Below are 18273 nucleotides of genomic sequence, written 5' to 3'. Positions count from 1 at the left end.
CCGCTCATCAGGGAGTCTGCTTGTCTCTCCTCCTCTCTGCCCCTCCCCTGGTTCATGTTTTCTCTCTTTCTCAAATAAATAAGTAAATCTTTAAAAAATGTTGATATCTGCACACCAAAATGTTCACATTGCTTATCTTTTGATATGGGATTAGATAATTAATTGTTATTTTGGGGAGAGTGTTTTGGTTTCCTTGATTCTCTTTTTCTTAGTGAAAATACACTATATTGAGAGAAAGTGAATAATGTACTTATTTGGTAGTTTAACAATGAGAAATTGATAGTGTTCTGACACCATCTGACTGTCCTGCAATTAGTTCATTTCTGAGGCTAATTACCCCAAGTTAATGCCACATCCTATAGTTAAGGGCAGAACCTTCCTGAAGACTGCCTTCCCTTCAGCAAGTCTTAGGTCCACGTATTTCTGACCAACTGGCCAAATTCAGAGGTTCCCATGATCATCTCAGGTTTGTTAATTTGCTAGGACAATTTTCAGAACTCTCTCAAAGCTCTATACTTAAACAGTTTTATTATAAAGGATACAGCTCAGGAATAGCCAAATGAAAGAGATAACACAGAACAGGGTCTCAGGGGCATCATAGATAAGGAACTTCTGTGCTCTCTTGCTTTGGACTCTAGTACCATCGCCTTTTTGGCACATCAGTATGTTTACCAATCAGGAAGCTCCTTGAGATCTAGGTGTCCAGAGATTTATTGCGTCTTATTATGTCCTTGGCCACTTCATTAAGTGCAGTCTCCAGCCCTTCTCTCCTTAGAGGTCTAGGTGGCAGGGTTGAAAGTTCCAGCCTGTGCTTGGTCTTTCTGGCGTGGCCATCCCTTCTCTCTGGAAACTATCCTAGGGCCCACCTTGAGTCATCTCATAAGCATAAACTCAGGTGTGGTCAAAAGGGGCTTCTGATTAATAACAAAAGAATATTCCTTTTCTCTAAAGTTTTTTTGGAGCTCTGAGCTACCAAAAGGGGACAAAAACCAGACTTATTATACAGTTTCATCCAACCGGAGGTGGGGGAGGGGGTGTCATAATTTGCAAGGCTACAGGGGATAACAGGAGGTAGGGATTTTAGTGGAAATCCATGAAATGAACTGGTGAGTAGGTTATACCTCTCTGAGATGAGAACTAGAAAACCATCAGGAAATGGAGACATTTGGAAAACCCCTCTATATTTCTTTATTGGCCATATTTGGTCTGCATTTCTGCTCTGTCATCACCTTGCCTCTGATTGTTTTTGTTCCCTCCCCCATGTCCTTCTTTACCATAGACCTTTTGCTACCTCACAGTTTCTTTTTTTAATTATATTTTTTACATTTTAATTCCAGAATAATTAACATATAGTGTTATTAGTTTCAAATATACCATAGAGCGATTCAACAACTATATATTTAGTACTCAGTGCTCATCAAGATAAATGTACTCTTAATCTTTTTAACCTATTTCACCCATCCCCTACCCACCTTCCATCTGGTAACCAATTAGTTATCTATAGTTAAGAGTCTCTTTTTGACTCTCTTTTTTTTTATTTGCTTTGTTTCTTAAATTGCACATATGAGTGAGATCATATGGTGTTTGTCTTTCTCTGACTCATTTTACTTAGTATTATACTCTCTAGCTCCATCCGTGTTGTTACAAATAGCCAGCTTTCATTTTTTTCTTCTTTTTTCTTGTTTTCAGTTTTTTATTGGAGTTCAATTTGCCAACATAGAACATAACAACCAGTGCTCATCCTGCCAAGTGCCCCCCTCATTGCCCATCACCCAGTACCCCACCCCCCGCCCACTTCCCCTTTCACTACCCCTCATTCATTTCCAAGTTAGGTGTCTCTCATGTTTTGTCATCCTCACTGATATTTTCACTCATTTTCTCTCCTTTCCCCTTTATTCACTTTCACTAATTTTTATATTCCCCAAATAAATGAGACCATATGGTCATCAGAGAGGGAGACAGAACATGAGAGACTCTTAACTCTGGGAAACGAACTTGGGTGGTAGAAAGGGAGGTGGGCGGGGGATGGGGGTGACTGGGTGACAGGCACTGAGGGGGGCACTTGATGGGATGAGCACTGGGTGTTATTCTATATGTTGGCAAATTGAACACCAATAAAAAATAAATTTATAAAAAAAAAAAAAGAAGCCAAAAAAGTAACTGATGTTAATCAGCATCAATTTAGCAGTATCTATTACTATTTTTAGATACTCATGTCCTTGACCTAAATAATTTCACTTCTCAGTACCCATAGAAATAGTTATACATGCACAAAAATATTTCTAAAGGTGGTCACTTATTCTGCATTTTTTAAATACTAAAGAAATGGAAATGCCTTTAACATTGACCAATAGATGGGAATCTAAAAATACAATAATCTATCTATGGAATGAAACACAACATCTACAAGAGGATTTTCTAGGGCACTGTTAAGTGAATAATTTATTATGTAAAAATCATATAAGTGATATATGTATGCAAATGCATAGAAAACAGCCTGATGACATACACACATTGTACTGCATTAAATAGTGTCCCACAAAAATTCATGTCTTTCTGGCACTCTAAAATGTGAACTTATATAGAAACAGAGTCTTCACCGATAGAATCAGGTAAGTAAAAATGAGGTCACAGTGGATTAGGGTGGGCCCTCAACCCAATGATTGGTATACAAAGGTCATATGAAGACCTACAGGAAAAAGGCCATGTGAAGATGGAGATATGGTGTGACATTAGCTACCAGTCAATAAATGGCAAGGCCTAATGGCAACCACCAGAAATTAGGAGAGAAGCATGGAACAGATTCTCCCTCAGAGGCGCTGGAAGGAACCAACTTTGCCAATTCTTTTCTTTGAACTTCTAGCCTCCTGAACGGTGAGAGAGAAAAAAATCCTGTGTTTTTTAAGCCACTCATTTTGTGGTAACTTGTTATGGTAGTTCTAGGAAGCTAATTATATACCTGTTTAACAATGGTTTGCTCTAAGGAAGAGATTCTCTGTATTTCTATATGCTTGAACATTTTACATTGAGAGTTTATTATTGCATTGCTGACTTTTTGCCAATAAAAATAAATTATCCACAAAAAAAAATGTCCTTTTCCGATTGACTTATTTTACTCAGCATAATACCCTCCAGGTCCCTCCACGTCGAAGCAAATAGTGGGTATTTGTCGTTTCTAATGGCTGAGTAATATTCCATTGTATACATAGACCACATCTTCTTTATCCATTCATCGTTCGATGGACACCGAGGCCCCTTCCACAGTTTGGCTGTTGTGGAGATTGCTGCTATAAACATTGGGGTGCAGGTGTCCCGACATTTCACTGCATCTGTATCTTTGGGGTAAATCCCCAGCAGTGCAATTGCTGGGTCCTAGGGAAGATCTATTTTGAACTCCTTGAGGAACCTCCATACCATTTTCCAGAGTGGCTGTACCAGTTCACATTCCCACCAACAGTGCAAGAGGGTTCCCCTTTCTCCACATCCTCTCCAACATTTGTTGTTTTCTGTCTTGTTAATTTTCCCCATTCTCACTGGTGTGAGGTGTTACCTCATTGTGGTTTGGATTTGTATTTCCCTGATGGCCAGTGATGTGGAGCATTTTCTCATGTGCTTGTTGCCATGTCTATGGCTTCCCCTGTGAAATTTCTGTTCATGTCTTTGGCCCATTTCATGATTGGATTGGTTGTTTCTTTGCTGTTGAGTTAATAAATTCTTTATAGATCTTGGATACTAGCCCTTTATCTGATAGGTCATTTGCAAATATCTTCTTCCATTCTGTAGGTTGTCTTTTAGTTTTGTGGACTCTTTCATTTGCTGTGCAGAAGCTTTTTCTCTTGATAAAGTCCCAATAATTGATTTTTGCTTTTGTTTCTCTTGCCTTCATGGATGTTTCTTGCAAGAAGTTGCTGTGGCCAAGTTCAAAAAGGGTGTTGCCTGTGTTCTTGTCTAGGATTTTGATGGAATCTTGTCTCACAGTTAGATCTTTCATCCATTTTGAGTTTATCTTGTGAAAATGTCCATGCTACCCAGGGCAATGTACACATTTAATGCAGTCCCTATCAAAATACCATGGACTTTCTTCTGAGAGTTGGAACACATCATCTTAAGATTTGTGTGGAGTCAGAAAAGACCCCGAATAGCCAGGGGAATATTGAAAAACAAAACCAGAGCCGCGGGCATCACAATGCCAGATTTCAGGTTGTACTACAAAGCTGTGGTCATCAAGACAGTGTAGTACTGGCACAAAAACAGACACATAGATCAATGGAACAGAATAGAGAATCCAGAAGTGGACCCTCAACTTTATGGTCAACTAATATTCGACCAAGCAGGAAAGACTATCCACTGGAAAAAAGACAGTCTCTTCAATCAATGGTGCTGGGAAAATTGGACATCCACATGCAGAAGAATGAAACTAGACCATTCTCTTACATCATTTTTTATGGCTGAATAATATTCCTTTGTGTATATATACAAGATCTTCTTTATCCATTCATCTATAGATAGATAATTGGGCTGCTTCCATAATTTGGCTACTGTAAATAATGCTGCAGTTGGGGATCCCTAGGTGGCTCAGCGGTTTAGCACGTGCCTTCGGCCCAGAGCGTGATCCTGGAGTCCCAGGATCGAGTCTTTTTCTCCCCGTCTTTGCCAACACTTGTTTCTTATGTTGTTGATTTTAGCCATTCTTACAGGTGTGAAGTGGTACCTCATTGTGGTTTTGACTTGTATTTCCCTAATGATGAATGCTGTTGAGCGTCTTTTCATGTGTCTGTTGGTCATCTGTATATCTTTGAAGAAATGTCTGTTCATGTCTTCTGCCCATTTTGATTGGATTATTTGGGGGCTTTTGTGTTGAGTTGTGTCAGTTCTTAATATATTTTTATTCTAACCCTTTATCAGATGCATTTCTATACACTAATAATGGAGCAGCAGAAGGAGGAATTAAGAAAACAGTCCCATTAACAACTGCACCAAAAATAATAAAATACGTAGGAATAAACTTAAAGCGGTGAGAGACCTATACTCTGAAAACTATAAGACATTGATAAAAGAAATTGAAGATAACACAAATGGAAAGATACTCCATACTCATGGATTGGAAGAACAGGAATCATTAAAATGCCCGTACTGCCCAAAGCAATCCACAGATTCAGTCCTTTTTTAAAAAAAATTGATTCAGAGAGAGAGAGAGAGAGAGGCAGAGACACAGACAGAGAAGACAGAGACACAGGCAGAGGGAGAAGCAGGGAGCCCGACGTGGGACTTGATCCCGGGCCTCCAGGATCACACCCCGGGCTGCAGGCGGCGCTAAACCACTGCGCCACCGGGGCTGCCCCACAGATTCAGTCCTTATCAGAATGCCACAGCATTTTTCACAGAGCTAGAACAAACAATCCTAAAATTTGTGTGGGACACAAAAGACTCTGAATAGCCAAAGTGCTTTAATCTTGAAAAAGCTGGAAGTATCACAATTCCAGAGTTTCAGGTTATACTACAAACTGTAGTAATCAAAACCGTATGGTGCTGATACAAAATAAACACACAGTTCAATGGACAGGATATAAAGCCCAGAAACAAACCCATGATTATATGGTCAATTAATTTTCAACAAAATAGGCAAGAATATACAATGGGGAAAAGATAGTCTCTTCAACAAATGGTGCTGGGAAAACTGGACAGCTACATGCAAAAGAATGAAACTGGACCACTTTCTTACACCATACACAAAATAAACTCAACTGGATTAAGGCCCTAAATGTGAAACCTCAAACCATAAAAATCCTGGAATAGAGCTCAAGCAGTAATTTCTCTGACATTGGCCATAGCAACATTTTTCTAGATAGGTCTCCTGGACAAGGAAAACAAAAGCAAAAATAAATGATTGAGACTACATCACAATAAAAAGCCTCTGCACAGCAAAGGAAACAACAAAACTAAAAGACAACCCACTGAATGGGAGAAGATTAATTTGCAAATGGCGTATCCAATGAAGGGTTAGTATCCAGAATGCTTATTCATGATTTCTCTTCCTCATCAAGTAGATCCAGTTCTAGTTCTTACTTGGCTATGCATATTAAAACTTGAGTGCTTGGGATCCCTGGGTGGCGCAGCGGTTTGGCGCCTGCCTTTGGCCCGGGGCGCGATCCTGGAGACCCGGGATCGAATCCCACGTCGGGCTCCCGGTGCATGAAGCCTGCTTCTCCCTCTGCCTGTGTCTCTGCCTCTCTCTCTCTCTCTCTCTCTCTCTGTGACTATCATAAATAAATAAAAAATTAAAAAAAAAAAACTTGAGTGCTTATCAATTGTAAGCCTTTCATCGTGACCCTTTCTCCTAGGCTAGTCAGCCAGGAATTGGGAATACTAGTCTTGGGCTCGGGAGACAGAAACTTCCCATAGAAGCCAAGGGAAGACAGGCTTATTACAATGGAAATCACTTCTAAAACAACATTAAAATATTATTCTTTAAAGAGTACCTAAAATATTAAGGATATTAAGGTTGTCCATCATTTCATAATACCAAAAGCAAAATTCTTAATATAAAGGATTGATAAATGTCATGACATAAAATTTAATCAACTTTGAAATATTACGTGTTTGACTTTGTCTTTTTTTTAAGACTTTATTTGAGAGAGAGAGCAGATGCGGGGACAAGGGGCAGAAGGAGAGGGAGAAGCAGACTCCTGGCCAAGCAGGGAGCCTGATACGGGACTTGATTCCAGGACTCTGGGATCATGACTTGACCCAAAGGCAGATGCTTAACTGACTGAACCATCCAGGAGCCCCTGGATGTATTTTTAGAAACAAATTCTAAATGCCAAAACCAAGTCATACTTGCGAAACCATAGTTTAAAATGAACAATGAGCATGAACAGACAATTCATAGAAAAACAAACGACAATGAAACCTATGAAAGAAAGTTCAATCTCATTTATAAGAGGAATGTAAAATAAAACTAAAGAAATTTAACATTTGAGAACTTTATTGGAAGGAATTATGGGAAAAATGGCATTCATGGAATGTTTGTTGTAGAGCAAAATTGTATAATTCTTATAGAGGGCACGTCCGGAGATATTTATCAAAATTGTAGTGGCCCCTCTTCTAGAAATTATCCTACATATCTGAAAATGTGAAACAAATTGCCTGTGTAATATTAAAGAGTGTTTTATAATAGCAAAAGATTGGAAACAATCCAGGGGCCCATCCATGTGGGACTAGATAAACTAGTACATTAGCACAGTGGAATACTAGGTAAAAATGAATGAGGAAGCTGTCTGGCAGTGGAATGTCTTTAAGTGAAACTAGTGAAATATACATGCTTATGTTTGAAAAAAACATTATATAAAAGTGGTTACCTGTTGCTGCTGGGGGAATGGGGTGGGTGCATCCAAGGATAATGGCAAGGATTTTCTATATATAATTTTTTGGAGGGGGAAGGTAGCAGAATTGATAGTTTAGAAGTTTCCAGTGACAAAATACACCTTTAATTTTTGCTCTAACTTTCATATATTTGTGTATATTTCTAAGTGGATTGCATTCACTGACCTATTGATTTCTTTTACCTACTGGTCTTTAATATGTGTTTTTTTTTTTTAAGATTGATTCATTTATTCATTAGAGACACAGAAAGAGAGAAGCAGAGACACAGGCAGAGGGAGAAGCAGGCCTCCCGCAGGGAGCCTGATGTGGGACTGGATCCTGGATCCCGGGACCATTCCCTGAGCTGAAGGCAGATGCCCAACCACTGAGCCACCCAGGTGTCCCTAATATGTGTGTTTTTTTTTAATTGTAGGTACGGTCTCTCATTTACTTGACTAGCTTTTTGTTCACCTTGTATAAATTCAGTGCCTCCCATGCCATGGCTACTGGACATACACCTGTGCATGTAGTAATTTCTAAGTTTTCTCAGAGTTCAGTAAGCTAGGGGAAGTATAATAGAGTTAAGTGTAAGGTATGTAGGAAGGTTGCCTAACAGTATAGAAGATATAAAGCCAAGGTAGAAAGGACAGGAAGACTTTGTAACATTGTATCTCGGGAATTTTTACCAAAGTGACATACTAAGGTAGAATCCCACTTTGGAAACAACTAAGCAGGCTAACATTGGTAGATCTTATTATTCTCTAAAGAACTTCTGGTATTGTCACAATGGACTTTGCAATATATATATATATATATATATATATATATATATATTACTATATATGTAGTATATATATATATTTCAACTTGTAGAGGTTCCACTATATATATATAGTGTGTGTGTGTGTGTGTATATATATATATATATATATATATATATATTTCAACTTTTAGAGGTTCCAGAAGACCTGATTTTGTACATTAGGTGTTCTGCTAAAATTACTGTAATTTTGCATAAGCAATCATGTCCTATCGTAAGTGAAGCCTTCGTGATGTCCCTAGATAAAATTTTGTCCATTTTTTGTCCTCCTTCATGATGTCCCTAGATAAAATTTTGTCCATTTTTATTTCATGTTAAGCTGTTGGTGGTCATCATCCATTCCTTTCTCTCGGAGTCATGGTACTTTGGTAACCTGGAGTAATTTCCAGATTATTTTCATTTTGTAGAAACTTAAAAACCTGTTGAAGTAATGTTAAGTGTCTGACTTAAGTTCTGCTTGGGCATTTCTTTGACCCAGAATGGTCCCTCTGACATTAGGCCAAATAAAGATCCCAAGGGGTCAAGTAGTAATTTTAGGGACTGATCTTTAATTGGTAATTTGATACTTTGGGATTATTTTCTAATTAAGAGACTACATGATATGTCTGTCAGTACCTGGGATCGAATAATTGTTATATTATCTAAGCATTATAGCCTGAATCTGAAATTACATTGTTGTAATGTAGGCTATAGACTTCAACACTTTCAATAGGTCATATGAATCTCTTAAAACCAATGAATTTCTACCAGAGTCCTGGAGGTCAAAGGTATTTTAGAATTTGTAGAAGTCTACTAAGCATTAACACTTGAGACTGGTTAGGTTGGAATTATATAAGGTGGCCTGCCATGTTTGGTGTATTTTTGTAGAACACCTGATTGATTTGGTAGCCTAGTGGCTATTTGGTTGCTGTTGCTGATATATAAGTTTCTTGATGATATATACAAGGATTTGTGCATTTGTAGACAGAGGATTTTTGTCCTTTTAGAATGTTGTGATTCTCACTCTTAAAACTGCCCAGCATGTAGTAGATGCTCATTAAATGTTGAATAAACATTAATATGGCTATAATACATATATATAGGTATCATGTATATTAGTATCATACATATATATATATGATACTATGTGTATCATCCCTTAAATGCAAACAATGTGTTACACATTTATATTTTTACATATCTTATATAGTTGTTTTTGGGTAGTTGCACTAGTAATTCTATATCATGATCTATGAGTAAAGAGTATGTAGTTTTAATAATTTGATTCATTAGGTTGCTGGATATCCTTTGAAATGTTCCAGTTATACTCTCATAGATTATTAGTGTTTTCAAAAACAATAGTACATGCACATGGTAAATAATATAAAATTAAATTTGCACTAGAGTTAATATAGTTAAAAGTTTCCTTTCCACTTCTGGTTTTCTAGTCCTCAATCTTCCTTCTTTTTTTTTTCTCAATCTTCCTTCTTTCCAGATACAAGTATTGTTACTAATTTCAGAGATAGTCTCTGCATGTATAAGTCAATAGTTGTTATAAAGTCAGCATATTGTAGAAAAATACCCTGATAAAAACTGAAAAATAAATCTGTAGACCAACTTCTGATAGTGATATACAAGCAAAGAACCCAAATATAAATTTGGTGAGAAGAATCCACAAGCAAATTCATGAGTAGTATACAGGAAAGTGATATTCATGCCAGCAGTGCAAGGATGGTTCAGTTTTAGGAAATCTGTGAATATAATATAGGACATTGTAGGTCAAAGGAAAACCCATCATATGAGTAGCTCTACAAGTTGAACTTCTTTTTAGTATTTTTATGGTTTAATTAAAATTACAGCTCCATTTGTATCATATTTTGGTGTCAGTCATCATATAATCTCACATTTGGTTTTAAAGGGCCAGCCATTTATCCAGTACTATGTATTGAAAACCTATCCTTTGCTTACTCATTTAAAATTATATGTTAAAAAAAGTAAATAAAATTATATATGTTAAATACTAAATTCTCATAATTTGAGTCTCCTTTGGGGCTCACTGGTTTCTGTCGTTAACTCTTTTCCTGTGACAGTTATGGAATTATTTTGATTTATAAGTATTATAAATGTTACTAATAGCTGTGTCCATTTGCTGCCTGTCCATATTTAGATTCATTTGTGATGCCATTTCGTATATTCCAAATTTCTTGGTTCTACACAATAATGACTATGCATTGTGATCCCTGACTTCCTCACTTCAGCAATTTACTAAAATAGGCTCCATCTTGACCTTTTTCATTATTCTATTTTGTGTCAGTTCTGCCAGGGTTTTGTTTTTTTTTTTTTAAGGATTTTATTTATTTATTCGTGATAGAGAGAGAGAAGCAGACACAGGCAGAGGGAGAAGCAGGCGCCATCCAGGGAGCCTGACGTGGGACTCGATCCCATGTCTCCAGGATCAGGCCCTGGGCTGAAGGCGGTTCTAAACCACTAAGCCACCCAGGCTGCCCCTGTTCCTTTCTCTTTCACAGAATGATATGCTTCTAATGATCATAAGATTATTTTACCCTTTTAGTTAGTTTTTCCAGCACTTCCTACCAAATTCAACTGTTCTTTTTCTCATTTCAGTACTTCTTAATTACTTCTTATCTATTTGTTCTATTTCAGAAAGGCAGCATTCCATTTTTTAAAAAGCTTTTATTGTATTATTTATTCATGAGAGATACAGAGAGAGAGGGAGGCAGAGATACAGGCAGAGGGAGAAGCAGGCTCCATGCAGGGAGCCTGACACAGGACTCAATCCCGGGACTCCAGGATCATGCCCTGGGCCGAAGGCAGGCGTCAAACCACTGAGCCACCCAGGGATCCCAGCAGCATTCCATTTTATGCAGTATTCTTTTTCTATAGTAGTCTTTTGGTAACAACAGTTCACCTTAACTGAGCACACGTGATAAGCGTTACACACTGTTGTATGTGGCATTAACTCAGTTTTAATGCTCAGGAAGTACATTCTAATAATTATCTCCTATTTCTTCATATAAGGTAATTGAGGTCAGTTACACTTAGTAACATTGCCCCCAAATGTCACAGAGTCAGGCACTTTGGCCTCAAAGTCTCTGTTCTTGTAGGCTCTCTTTTTTAACAATGATGCTTCAGTTGTGAGTTAAAAAAAAAAAAGGTCCTTTTCAGTATCTGGTGGTGACTGTGCTCCTAGGAAGATCAGTAACTCTTTTTAAGAATTGCCTTTTAAAAATATATATACTTATTTATTTTAGAGCAAGCGAGTGTGGGGGAGAGAGAGAATCTCAAGTAGACTCCCCGGTGAGCATGGAACCCAATACAGGGCTCAATCCCACAACCCTAAGATCATGACCTGAGCCAAAATCAAGAGCTTAGACGCTTAACCAGACTGAGCCACCAAGGCGACCCAAGAATTGCCTTTTTTTTTTAAGTGTAAATGCTGGGCCAGTTGTAATAGTTACAGTCAGAGGAGTTTATAAGATAGGTGTACATATCAGAAGATGATTGAAATTGGTCCAAAGTCCTTTTAGGTCACTGTCACTACCAGAGCTGTTTTGGTTTGGACAGTGCTCCTCCCAAGCCTCAAGGTAGAGGTGTGCAGTTTGAGAGAAGGAATACAAGTCCATAGTCTATAGAGTATTACATCTAAATAGATGATTGCGTGATTAGGCCTCAGCAGTTTTTATGTGTAAACGCTGAGGTTTGGGGTAGCTTGTCCAGCCTTCCATGGGCTCAGTTAAAAACTGAAGCAAACCATGTGAGCCCTTCCAGTATTTTTGCTTTTGATGCTTAAGGGGTTTTTAGAATCTTGGCTTCCCATCTAATAAAAAACAGGAGGGAAATAGGGAGTAAATGTGGCATAGTGAATAGCTGGTCAACATTTCCAGTCATGCAGGTTGATGCTATTAGGACTTTTTATTTGAGTTACTGGGTAGGAAAGATGCCTAGGGGTGAGGGCCTGAGGGTTTGAGACAAGAGGGAAAGAAGAGGAGGGGATGGAGGATCCAGATGGATCTTGTTTCAAAGAAGAGAGGCAGTGTTCTAAAGAAATCAAGCATCAGTCCAAGAAGAAATGTGATCCCAGCAGCCATCTTCACATCACCCCATTTCCTTGTCAAGGCCCAGCTTCACCTCTGTCTCCTTAATGGTTCTATGTTATTTGTGGGACAGTGATGTTCTATAACTGGGTGAATTCAAGGACTGGGACAGGAACCACTTCTGGTGGCCACTTAGGCCCCTCGAGTAGTAGGGGAGAAGTGGTTTCCTGTGGGATGGGGATGTGATATCAGTGTGATGGGGAGCAGCAGAGATGTTTGGGGCAGCATGGAAGAAAGGGTGCATATCCTGTAGGAATCAGGGGGCACAGGTTTTTGTCACCTAATATGTGCCCCCAAAGTCAAAGATGGTTGCAGCTCTGTTACCCAGCTCTATCTAGTAGACACTGTAGTTATGAGCAGTGACTATGAAAAAAACTATTCCTTTGCCACGTCACAGTTTATAACTCCAAAACTTCTCAGTATTTTGAAAAGTTTGTGGACCATCATCTTGGAATAGTTAAGTCCCAACTTGAGAATCCTCCATTATATCTGAGCATCCTCCCCTCCCTTTCCCTGTCTTGTGCGTTATGAGATTGATGGGCCAGGCTGTGTCCTACCACAGTGTTGAATTTGGAGTTTGATGGGAGAGGAGTCGAGGACTACAATGGGGAATTCGGTGTAATAAGATCTTAACATTTTTTTGTGGACTTCTCATGCTTCAGAAAATCTTACTGGATATTTAAGCAACAAATAGAACTACAGACATTAGATTGTGGGCCATCTGCTTCAGTAACTTGACTTTAAGCACTTCTTGGTTCCTACGATTTATACTGGAGGATAAGGTTAAGAGAAGTAAACTTACTGAGAAGTTTGAATTGAAGCTGGAACTGTATTTACCTGAGATAGGAAGCCAGTATTCTTCAAAGATAAGAATGCCTCTACAAGGTAGTGGGAACCACCACCCAATGTTTGTTCCCTTGGGAGTGGTATACTATGTAAACAAGGCCCTAGGTCTTCTAAGGGTTCTCTTAGATATTGATGAAATTCCAACTGTCTTTTGGAATGGACGTCCTTGGCTTAGCTGTACTTTGACTGGCTTCTACTTATCAGGACCAGAAGGTTGTCCAGATAGATGCTAAAGAATGTAGTGAGGTGGCTTTTAGCCAGCAGGATGTTGTGGGCAATGACCTCAAGAATAATCCAGAACAGTTTTGCAATAAAATGAACAAAAACTAGCCCTGCTTTCATCGGGAGGAAGGATAAGCCTGGTGCCTTTTGTTTGTGGTACACTTAGCCCAAAATGCTTTTTAATGCCCACAAACATTGGTAAAGGTAATTTTTGATAACTGCCAGCCAGAATGGCCAGTTCACTTTTACCTTCCCTATATTGAGTTGTCTGCCCCTTGGATGAGGTACTTTTACTGTGCTTGGTTTTTAAAAGGGCCCTGAAAGGTTCCCTTTCATTTCCTGGCTCACATCTCGCCATCAATTACCTGTCAAAAAGATTTGGTTTATTTTAAGCTTTAAAAGTGATAGTGGCAGAGATGGGAATAAAACCAGCTTCTGAGTTGTCAGTTTTAGACTCCACAAAATAGAGAAGGAAAAAAACAGGCATTTTTAAATGAAAAGCATCTAGTTTTATGCATGGGTTAACTATAAACTGTGCAAGCTTTCCGCAAGAAGGGAGGAATATATACTTTTTACCATGTCCTTGGAGTGTGGGTGGGATTCATGAATACACTTCCGCTACTTGGCCATTTTAATGATTAAAAGAAGCCCCCCCCCCCCCCCCGTGCTGTGCCTGAAGATTTCATGCTCGGAAATTAAGGTTAGTTTACCTTCATTTCTCCCTTCCTATTTTTTACTAGAGTATGTGAATCCAAAACACATAGGTTGGGGTGCCTAGATGGCTCAGTCAGTTGAATGTCTGCTTTTGGCTCAGGTCATGATCTCAGAGTCTTGGGATCAAGCCCCTCCACAGGCTCCCTCCTCAGCGGGGAGTCTGCTTCTCCCTCTCACCCCTATAAGTTCTCTTGCTCTCTCTCTCAAGTAAGTAAAAATCTTTTTTTTTTTAATCTATTTTTTTAGTGGCGCCTAGAAGGTTCAGTGGTTGAGCATCTGCCTTCGGTTCGGGGTGTGATCCCAGGGTCCTGGGATCAAGTCCCATATTGGGCTTCCCGTGGGGAGCCTGCTTCTCCCTTTGCCTATGTCTCTGCCTCTCTCTCTCTGTGTCTCTCATGAATAAGTAAATCTTTAAAAAAATAAAATCTATATTTTTAAAAAAAGGTAGGTCTCCCAGTAGTCTGGGACCCATCCATACAATGGTTCTTTCTAGGACCCCTCGGCATATTGTGAAGTACCTCCCACCACACCTCAATACTAATAAGAAATTAGAATTGCCTAATGACAGCATTGATAAAACGTCTCCTCAAGCGAGCTAGAAAGCAAAACTTTGGGTGAGAGTTTGCCATCAACAAATATAGGGAACAATCTTTTAGGTAGTGAAATTCTTTAAGGCCTAATTAGAATTAGTTCCTATCTTCAACATGTTTGCTATCTGAAAAGGTTCTAATATAATTTTGTCACCTGTAGTGCCCCTGCTCTTTGGAGGAACCATATGATTGCAATAGCATCTCCACCCATTGGCTTTAAGGACAATTTTCCTGCAAGTAAACAAGAAGATGTTTTAGTATAAATGCTAACACTTTGGGTCGTAGCCAACTGGGGTTCTTCTAAACACCGTGGCTCTCAGCTATCACCTGATGGGACTGGGTTGTGTTTTTCTAGTAAGTTAACATCTCTTACTATTAGTAGCCATTGTTCCTTTCAAGCATTCTCCTGCCTAAGACATATTACTTAAATTTTCATAAAGTTAAGATTTTATAGTCAATTCCCTACATTGGTAGTACAACTAAGCCTAGCAATTTTTTAATAAATGCTTTTGGAACATTTTGTTTTCTTGAAAGTGTGCTACTGCCATACCTCTTTTCTGATTATCCATCTGTCCTTCCTAAGTATGCTCTTGTAGACACTGCTTTGTTGTATTGCCAACAGCGACCTCTGGAGAATTGCTGTCCTGAAATAGGATGCCCATCTCAGACATGGTGTGGCTTTTATTTTTCTAGCTTAATTCATTCTTCAGACAGGATTTAACACCTGGTCAGCAGCTATAAACTCAGCAAATAATTATCTTGCCATGTATATGGTTGTAATGAATTTCCAGTTTTGGTGTCTTTGTGGACAAATGAGAAGCAAATAAATATTTTATATGTAATTGTGACCTTGTCCTTTGGAAATTTCTAGTGCACAGCTCTGTTCCAAAGTTTAGACCTAGTAAACATTTTTTTCCTAGTAAAATTTTAGAAAAAATTTGCTGCTTCTTAAAAAAAGACTGTTGGATCTTAAGGGCTTTTGATTTTTCATTCATATACATATAAACACATAGCAATACACCAGTCACTATATTTTAGGTGCAGTGTTTAATTTTACTTAGAAAACCTATTACCTAGTTGGGCTGTTTCCATCCTGGGCAAATAGTACAGTCATGTTGCCCAATAAGGCTACAGATTGGACACCCATTTTCAAAATATTGAGACATTAACTGGATTTTATAGTGCAATAATACAGTTTTGCTATCAGATACTAGTATTCTGTGGGAAATTTGGCATTCTCATCAGACACTATGATAGATAATATCAAAAACCTAGATAGCTATACTTTTACATATTTATGTATTTACACTAACTCGTATTACTAATGTCCTATACTATGACTTCAGTCCTCTTTCCTTTATTTGACGATGTTGTCTCAAGACTTACAAATAGCAGTATGGCTTTATGGAGTTCTCATGGTCCACTCTGCCTTGTCTCTCTATGGGTGGCATTACATGTCAACTTTTCTGGGTATTTTCCAGTTGCATTTCCTTAGAATCCCTCAATTCTAACAAAAAAAAAAAAAAAAAGAATCCCTCAATTCTATGCCAATACAATGAGGCTTTTAAAGAATTTGCTGCAAATTATTGTGCTTTAATGTTGTCACCTATGTTGCTCAGCACATTATAATGTGTCATGTATATAACTGTTCATGGTTTACTTTTAGTTCAGTGTTGCTATTCTAACAGTATTAACTATTTAGCTGCCCTTTGCCCCTTCAGTTGACTGCCTGGGATTTTGTCTATTAGTAAAACATTAAGTATTAGGTAGGATCTGCCACCTATGGGTTAAGTGGTTCTGGAAGTACTGCTATTTGCTGTTTTATGGAACCATAGGTCCATAAGTTGTTAATACTGCTGCCATTGTTCACTTAATCAAAAAATGTACCCAGAATTTTATCATGGTGAGCCATCATTTGTTGAATAGTATTAATCTAAACCATAGTCACCAAGATGATTCAAATATATTTGGTAAGTCTCAGACTTTTTCCACATTAAGAAGATTTTGGTATTCTGTTGTCTTGTTTGGTTGTGAGTTGTCATATTTTCCTATCTGTTGCCAGAAATATATGCTGTCTAGTTATTAATTCAGCAGTTCCTCTGTATTATAGATATGGTCCTGCTGAGATTTTTCTTTTTACCACCTGTGGTCAAATGTAGGCATACCTTCTGTTTTTGAGGTTCTTTTAGTGACTGTTCTTTGTCAAGTCTTGACTCTGCTACTTCACTACTAGATCGTTATTTAGCCCAATTATAATATGGGATCATCTTTTGACTTTATGATGTTAAAACTTACATCATGGAAAACTGTCATGGAAAACCTACATCTCCTAGTGGATGAAAACATTTCAATGATAGGGCTGATCTCCATGTGGTATTTATCTCTAATCTTTGCTTACATGTTTACATGTTATGCCTATTACCGGGCAGTTTGATGCTTAATACTTTACTTTCACTCATGGCCAGGATACTGGTAACCACTATTTGGAGGCAACCAGTCAATGGAGTTATAGCTAACAAGTGTCCTCTCAATTTTGTAATAAGATTAAATGTCTATCTTAGCAACCCTGCTAATCAGTGTGACTCTGAATATGGCAACTAACTTCTTGTAAAGAATTATTATTATTGTGATATAATTCATATACTATGAGATTACTCTCCACATTTCAGTGGCTTTTAGTATATTCACAGAATTGTTGCAATCATCATTTCTATGTTACTGTAAAACATTTTTATCACCTCAGAAAGAAGCCCCATTAGTGGTAATTCCTCATTTTCTTCTTTCACAATCCCTGCAACCGCTAATCTAACTTCTGTCCCTATGGATTGGTCTATTCTAGACATTCATTTGAATGGACTATATGGCCTTTATATCTGGCTTCTATCATTTAGCATGTTTTGGTGGTTTATCCATATTATAGTATATATATATTCATACTTCATCTGTTTTATGTCTGAATAAATTCTACTTTATGGATTTAACTTCATTTCATTTATTCATCTGTTGAAGGACATTTGGGTTTCCACCTTTTGTCTGTTACAGATAGCAGCACTGTAAACATTCACGTACAAGTTTTTATGTGGACATATTTTCATTTCCCTTGGTATACATACACTTAGCAGTGGAATTTCTTTGTAATAGGGCAACTATGTTTTAATGTTGTAATTTTGACAAACCTTATTAAAGTGGCTGCACCATTTTACAGTATCACCAGCAGTGTATGAGGATTTCAACTTACTCCCTTCTCCCTTGTTACTTTCTTTTATCATAGCCACCCTAGTGGATGTGAAGTATCTCTTTGTGGTTTTTTTTTTTTTTTTTCTCTTTGTGGTTTTGACTAGTATTTCTGTGTTGAGCAACTTTTTATCTGCTTATTGGCCATTTGTATTTCTTTGCAGAAATGTTTATTCAAATCCTTTGTTCATTAGAATTGGGTTATAGGTGTTTTTGTTCATTGTTGTGAGAATTCTTTATATAACTGGATAATAGACTCCTCTTGGGTATGTGATTTGCAAATATTTTCCCCATTTTCTATGTTGTCTTTTAACTTTGTTTACAGAATGTAAATTTTTAATATTGATGAAATCCATTTTACCTATTTTTTGGTCGCTTTTGATTTTGGTGT

The 18273-nt window shown here is 37.9% G+C and overlaps 1 long non-coding RNA gene across 20 annotated transcripts in view; it reads left to right on the top strand.

Moving 5' to 3' along the window:
* The window catches only part of LOC112911810 (uncharacterized), a 52931-nt gene that overhangs the window by 19879 nt on the left and 14779 nt on the right, over window positions 1-18273 (top strand). For 3 of the 20 annotated variants that reach the window (XR_011998309.1, XR_011998315.1, XR_011998307.1), the window contains one exon: window positions 4906-5999. The exons of the other annotated variants lie outside the window; for them this stretch is intronic. This is a non-coding gene — a long non-coding RNA (uncharacterized lncRNA). The remainder of the gene's footprint in view (window positions 1-4905; window positions 6000-18273) is intronic. 20 annotated transcript variants of the gene reach the window in all.

The sequence above is a fragment of the Vulpes vulpes genome, chromosome X (genome assembly GCF_048418805.1).
Source record: "Vulpes vulpes isolate BD-2025 chromosome X, VulVul3, whole genome shotgun sequence".
Taxonomy (NCBI): domain Eukaryota; kingdom Metazoa; phylum Chordata; class Mammalia; order Carnivora; family Canidae; genus Vulpes; species Vulpes vulpes.
This window is presented reverse-complemented; position numbering and strand designations above follow the sequence as displayed.